The sequence below is a fragment of the Passer domesticus genome, chromosome 16 (assembly GCF_036417665.1).
Source record: "Passer domesticus isolate bPasDom1 chromosome 16, bPasDom1.hap1, whole genome shotgun sequence".
NCBI classification, from domain to species: Eukaryota; Metazoa; Chordata; class Aves; order Passeriformes; family Passeridae; genus Passer; species Passer domesticus.
The window spans coordinates 4,515,480-4,522,639 of NC_087489.1; the positions used below are offsets into that span (position 1 = coordinate 4,515,480).

Genomic DNA, 7,160 nt, shown 5'->3' on the forward strand with positions numbered 1-7,160 from the left:
CTCTCCTCTTGGGGCTTTATTTTGTTGTGCCTTTAACTGTGTTCCCCAAGCACCTCATCCCTCATCTCCTCTTGCCCTGTGAAAAGTTTTCAAAATCACTAAAATAGGAAAACACAGACAAACACCCACATGGTTCAAACTTAGTAACATGAATTGGAGACAAGATTTTTTGTTTTTCCATGCAGGCTGCTCCAGCACAGGAAACAATTGGTGCAAACTGCACATTTTGCAGCATGTGTCAGTGCACAGAGCCCCAGCACAGATTTTAGCAGCCGCAGCTGTGAGGAAGCTGATCTGTGGCAACCAGGATAAAGTAATGAAGCAATGAAGACGCTAAATTCTTTTACTGTGCAGCCAAACCAAATGTCTTTTGGTCCTTCATGCATGAGTCTAAGTGTAAACTTTTCACAGTAAGAGAAAGGAAATCATCCTCAGACTTTAGTGAGAAGAATGACTCAGATAGCCCCAGGCAGCAAAGATCTGAGCAGATAAAGAACAGTTTTTGACTGCCTTTGGAAGAGTATCTGCTGATTTTTGTTCTTGTGCAATATTGCTTTAAGCCCACACGGAGGTTAATGGCAGATCACCGGGAAGATGTTATTGTGTTGTTTCCTTTCAAGATGCTTCCTCCCCTTTTCCAGGGGTGAAGGGCCAAATGGGAGATGGACTGGCAGTGGAAGCCTGATCCCCACTCCTTAAGCAGAGTTCAGCCCAGCCCTGGTCTGAGCTTGGCATTGGACCCTCCATTTCTCTGAGAATGAAATGGAGCCTGTACAAACCCTTTCGTAGGGTCTGTTCCAATGCAGTTTTCAAAAGTATGAGAAAAAAAAGCTGAACATCTGCCCACTCCTCACAACTAACCCAGGAACCCAGGGTATTTGTTGGGAATCTGGTGTAGAAAGGGCAGGGGGGAAAATAGTTTGAGAATTTCCATTATTCGAGTATGTCAGCAGTTCCCACCTCTGCAATGAGCAGAGCTCCTCAGAGCAGTCCCTGGCTGCTCTGGGCCTGACAGCAGCAAATATCTCCAATCCCAAGTGAAAAGAGTGCGTGGAGAGGACAGTCAGTGAGAACAGGTGAAAACAACAGTGACAAACACAAAAGAGAGTGAAGAACTGCAGGGTAGAATCCTTCCTATCCTAAGGGAGCAGCAAAACATTCCCATTGCTTTCCATAGATCCCTGTGGGTTCTTTCATTAGTAGAACACCCAGACTGGCATGGAAGGATGTGTCATGAAGGATTTTGTTCATCATGGTGGTAAGAGATCAGGCAAGGTGCCCCATCCTGCCAGCAGCACTGCTCTCATGTGGAAGTGGCTACGGCCTCTTGACCTCCACTGGCTCTAGGATAAGGAATAGGGCCTTTCCCTCTCCTGCTTGGGCAGGATTTCTGCCATTTGTCTCAGAAGGAGGAGTGAAGCATCGCAACTGCCTCACAAACATGAAGGATTTTGATGAATGCTTCCCAACAGGTGGGTGAGATGGGATGGAGAGCACAATCTCCCTCTGCTCTGCATGAGAATGTGCCTGCCCTCCCCTCTGGCACAGCCCCTCGGCTGTCTCAGTGCCCAGGCACCAAGCCTCCTCCCCACCATCCCCCAGCAATCCCAGGGGGAAATGAGATCAGCTGAACTGCTCAGCCATGGGAGATGGGCTCCCAGAGCTTCCTTCCAGCTCTGTAAATCACTCATCCCAAGCCAAGCTTGGCCTCATCCCTTCCAAGACTCACAGCCCTGCCCTCCTCTTCCAAAGCCATTTATTTGGAAAGGGCAAAGAGGGGTCCCAGCAAAGCCATGAGTAATGCCTGGCTAATTCCCAGCAGAGAGAAAAGCAGCTCCCCAGCAAACAGAGCCTTCTGCTTTCCTGACCCAGGCTGTGACAGCTGAAGAGAGAGCTTGCTCTTTCCAGTAAAAATAAACCCTTTCCTCATCTGAGAGGGCAGTTCTCCTCCTGATTTACATCTGCAGGGCCAGCAGTGAGTACACCAAGGACCTGCTCAAGGCACTGCAGGGACTAACCCAGAGGAAAACGCTGGTGTCACCCTTGTCACCTCTTTAGGTGTTAAATGCTGAAGTAATTGTTCAGTTTTCATTTTCACTCCGGGCAAAACTCACCTTCACTTTCCCCAAGTAGTTGTTGCCTACTTTGGTGTTGACCTGTGGAGTCCTTTCTGCAACATTCATCAAATTCAGAGGTGTGGAACAGCTGCCAAATTCTACAGACACCTTCAGCAGGAGCTGCTCCTCTTGATTCTACAAAGAAGGTTCTGGGAGCAGCAAACAAACAGCAAAAATGGCGTTGCTTAATAAAGGGAAAATACAGGACATGTGAGCTATTTACAATAAAAAGCACCAAGACTCAATGAAGTTGAGGAACTATCTATTAAAATGAAGAACACTTCAAATTACAATTATTTTCCTTCTCAAATGTGTATGCTTTAATTAAGTATTTTTTGTGTTTTATAGTTCCTACATTATCAGGTCATTTGTAAATTCCGACATCTTTACATGCATTTTAAGTCACATTTCTTCTTCTACTGACAATTAATACTTCATTCAATTAATATTTTTACATTTACCAGAGAAGTAATAAAGTCTTTAATCTTTACAAAAAGAAAATCCTTTTAATCATCTCCACTGTTGTGCTGCAGGCAATATTTTGTAGGTGTACTTGGAAGTTGGGTAACAATTGCAGAGCTGGAACTGCCAACACACTTTCTCCATTTGGAGGAAATTCCAGCATTTTAGTGCCTTGTCTTTAGGAGGAGGGATGTTGTACAAGAATTGTTTATTTTGCCCATAAAAAATTGCTTTTTCTTTTTTATAGACATATCAAATCTCTTGTTCCATCCAGTGCACAGGAGCAGTGAAGGGACAAGTGCCTCCAGCACCTAATCCTAGAGGATCATTTCCCCCTTGGAGAAGCTGATGTGACAGGCAGCACCCAGTAAAGGACTCCTGAAACAAAAAAATAATAAGGAAGCTGGTGTAAACCTCAGTCTTTCCAGGCTTCTTTTCCCTTCTGCAAGGGTTGATTCAAGGAGTTCTGCATGCTCGAGGGTGTGAGCAGAGTGTCTCTGCAGTGTAACTTTGAAAAGCAGCACTGCAAAAGCTCACTGAGTCTGAACTGCACAAGGAATTCATGTCAGCAAGGAACAGAAGTACCTGAGAGCATGAACTGCACAATAAATGGCCCATGGCTTCCTGTACTTTAAAAAAAAAAAGAAAAAGGAAAGTTCACAGGGTAAAATATCACAAGGAAGGAAACTATTTAAACCAAATAAATGACAAGCATATTTTAAAGAAAATGGGGTTTGGCTTAGCAGAAATAGTTTGAGCCAGGAGTACTTTGCTGGTACAGAGGGAACTCGGGATCCAACTTTGCTTTCATGATGCTGTGCCAACACAGCCCATTATGCAAGAGAGGACTTTTAAATCCTTATTTCAGAAAATAGGTCAGACTGAGCTCAAACACTTCCTTGTAGAAATACAGCTTAATGTGGATTTGAGTGACTACCGTGGCTCAGCGCCAGGCAGCAACTTCAGAGATGTTGCTGAGGAACGTCCTTCAACCTTCTTTTGCTTCAGTCTTCCTTCTTCAGAGAAGGAGGGCAAAGCAACAAGACTGAGAGGTCTCCATCAAGGAAAAAATCACAGGTTTTTGCTGTGGAGTAGCTACATCCAGCAGCTGGTGTCTGCTGGTGCTGCTGCTGGACCACGAAGAGCCTTGAGGGAAGCAGAGGGAGCTGCTGTCTGCAGGTGGGATGAGCAGAGAGCTGAAGCCCTGTCTGCTGCAGACATGAACGTGCCACACCAAAAGTTCATTTCAAACGCAGGTCAGGATTGACTGGAGGGGGACATAGTGGCAAAATCTTTTATCCATCCTAATTTCATGGCTAGATCTGTGTAAGAGTGAGGATGATGATTCTGAAAGGCATCATGACAAAAGTGTTTCATTATTTTGTTGCATTTTTTTCATAAGGCTTAAAGCTTGATATGTCCAATCAATTCCATTTCTCCTGTTACATTGTGGATTAGTTAATTGCAGAAGCAAAAAGGGGTGCCTGATTTATTATGTATAGAGCTTTGGAAAACTACAAAAAGCAGAAGCACAGACAAGTTACCCAGCACCACTAATGGCCTTCAGCAATGATGAAATGAAACTAACTGTAGTAAAAATGCAAATAAAAAGCAATGTATGAATTCAGGTCTCTGTCTTCATTAGAGAATCAATGCAAAATGCATTAATTCAGGCAAAAGTAAAAAAGAAGGGGGATAGGAGAGACTTGTGTTTATCTGTAGCCTTGACAGCAAAGAAATGTTGCCAAATTCCTAACCACACATATGGCAACTTATACCAGGTGGGCTCTAGTAGCCTGTGGCAACAGTTCAGAGAACAAGTCTCCAGGCAAAAAAAATGCCAGTTTCACCTGGAGACAGGAGGAGCCTCTCTTGAAATCTCTTCCATGATGAGAGTGTGAAATTGCCAAGCCCCATCAAACTGAATTTGCACAAAATTTTAACCAGACCTTTTGGCCAGAATTAGTGCTAAGAAAATGGAGCTCAAACCTGTGCAAACCAGAATTAATGCTGAGAAAATGGACCTCAAACCTGTGCAAACCAGAATTAGTGCTAAGAAAATGGAGCTCAAACCTGTGCAAAGCTTTCACTCACTGCCTGTGCACGGGTATGAGTGTGAATCAAACTTCTACACTGCTCTCTGCCAATTAACTCCAGAAAAAACACACAGGGGAGAGGCTGAAAATATCAGAGATTTTGTGTGCTCTCCTGCCCTGATAGACATCGTAGCACTTTACTGCTGTTTTACATGTCCAAATATTTGCCTGGATAAATAGACTTAGAATAGTTTGAGTAAGCTGCACTTTGGAAGCTGGATGAGTCACACCATGAAGAAATATTCTGGGAAAGGTCTACAGCACAATTACAGACAGAAAAATGAAAGAAGTCAGCACTCAACAATGTATCAAGGGTAGAAATATCCAGACTAGGTTTGCCAAAGGAGGCCTTTTCCCAAGTCTAATATTTATGAAAACTTGTTTCATAAAACAATCAATTGGATTGGAGTGCCTTTTTAAATAATAAAATACTTACTTCTTTCTTTGTCTGGACACAGAACATCCCATGTGAAGGAAAAGAAATTGAGCAGTTTGAGCAAAAACCTGCCTGGCATGCTGGGAACACCCTTGAGAACATGACATAAATATTTGAAAATAAGATTTTATACTCTTCTGTAATTCTGCTTGTAGCACAAGGAAGCAGGGAACCACAATAACACACACACTGTAAGAGAAGGCTCAGGTTATAATTTTGTGTCTCTCAGAGTGCAGTGAGAAGGCTCACACACCTCAGAGAGCCGAGTGCAGGTTTAGCAGATTATGTAGATCAATTGCAGACAGAGAATTAAGGAAGCAAAAAGTGATATTCCCACCATTAAATATAGGTTGGAGTCTTAATAAGGTACAAAGTGAGGGGAATTAGAAGCTTTGAAATTGAAGTTATTATGCGCTGCATCAACTACCAAAAATTACATGCTAATATCATTCTTTTGCTTTTATTCCTCACCAGTTCAGCAAAACCCACTCCCCTCAGTCTCTTTCTTCAGGTACAGCTGCTCCTGTCTCACAGATGGGATAACACTCCCTGCTCAGACAACAGGCTCACCCCCAACAAAATGAAACATCCTTCCCGAAATGCCCCAAACACAACAACTTCACCATGGATCCAGAGATGTCGAGATGTGCACCCAAAGTCACACCACAGCAAAGGCTCAATCACATCAGAAGCAATAAGTACAAAAATGGTGCTTTATGAAGCAAAGAACCTGTGGAGTGAGGCCTAAAAAAAAAACCAAAAAAACCCCCACAAGCACCATTTATAGGGGAACACCAGACCAAGGTGAAAACTAGAAAGCTGCAAGATCACAGGCAATTATGGGTGACTTTCTTGGCAATCAGGACTTGCAAATTAAGTCCACCTCCTGCCCTGGTGGCTGATTGCCAGGAACAAGTTAATTAACCATCACTAACAAATGTGCTTGTATGGTCTTGCCTAGCCTTTAACTAGCTGGCTCCACCGCTCCCTGGCAGCTTCCCCTGACTGACCTCCTGTAATTGCCCATGGGCCAAACTCATCCTTGGGAAAGTCTTTTTACCTTTAGTTTGCACAAAGAATGAATTTTGCCCTGAAAATATGTCCTGGCATTTTCCTCACAAACTAAAGGAAATAATAAAATCTTTCTTTTTATTTCATTTTTTTTAAAACTTCCCTCAACATCATTGACCTTTCCCATCTTACTCCAACCACCTTCACTTACCTCCAGTTCCTTTTCTTTCAGCTGATTTTTGCAAGCATTTTTTTTTTATTTTATATGTTACTCATTGAACTTTTTCCAGTCCATGTGCCTTATTCTAAAACTACAATTCACGAAATAGCCTAATTCTCCAAATGGTGCTGAACTGAGTGGAATAATTACCTTACTTGTTTTAGGTCTCTGCTGGAATCCAGAATTACACACTTGGAAAATTATGATTGTTTTATCTTCTCTTTTTTTTCTTTTCTTCAATTTCACAAGATGTGTGAAAGACAGGTTTTTATAAAGGACATAAACCCAGCCAAAACTATAATTACCACAGACGGAAAAGAATTCAGAGAAAAGATGATTTTATGATTAAGGCATTGGAGTAGAAACTCAGAAATTTAGATTCTTTTTGTGGCCTTGCCAAAACCTCTTTATATAACCTTTGCTGAGTTAATCCCTCTGTTCCTCAAATAAAACACTCTGGCACTTCTCTGCTTTACGATAGCTGCTGCGTAAACACATTCATTCACATTTATTCACATTTGTGAGATGTTCAAACACACCAATAATCAGAGAACCACGACGGCTGGGATGGCTGAAATCATCTGGCTGTATTTAATCATCTCTTGTCAGGAGTGAATGCAGCTTTAATCACAGGCACATGGGATGTGGCAGCACTGCTGCTGAGAAATGTGCACCGTACTAAAGGAAAGAAAAACAGGACAAAAAATTATGTTCCTAACAAAAAATAGTTTGCAAATCAGGATAGTAAATACACAAATGAATCCAAGCATCTCCCCACTCCATTTCCCCCAGAAGAGGGGCAGGCTCAAGTCTCTCAC

The 7,160-nt window shown here is 42.6% G+C and overlaps 1 long non-coding RNA gene across 4 annotated transcripts; it reads right to left on the reverse strand.

Annotated features, from left to right (window-relative positions):
* Nucleotides 1–2,362: 2,362 nt before the first annotated feature.
* Nucleotides 2,363–5,883, reverse strand: LOC135282221 (uncharacterized). 4 transcript variants are annotated; one of them, XR_010348508.1, is made up of 4 exons: nt 5,112–5,883; nt 4,430–4,568; nt 3,165–3,926; nt 2,363–2,957 (listed from the first exon to the last, which is right to left on the reverse strand). It is a non-coding gene; the product is annotated as an uncharacterized LOC135282221 (long non-coding RNA). The 4 variants fall into 4 exon arrangements; XR_010348509.1 differs by having other exon boundaries at nt 2,363–3,926; nt 4,430–4,528; XR_010348507.1 differs by having other exon boundaries at nt 2,363–3,926.
* Between the last annotated feature and the right edge of the window lie 1,277 nt (nt 5,884–7,160).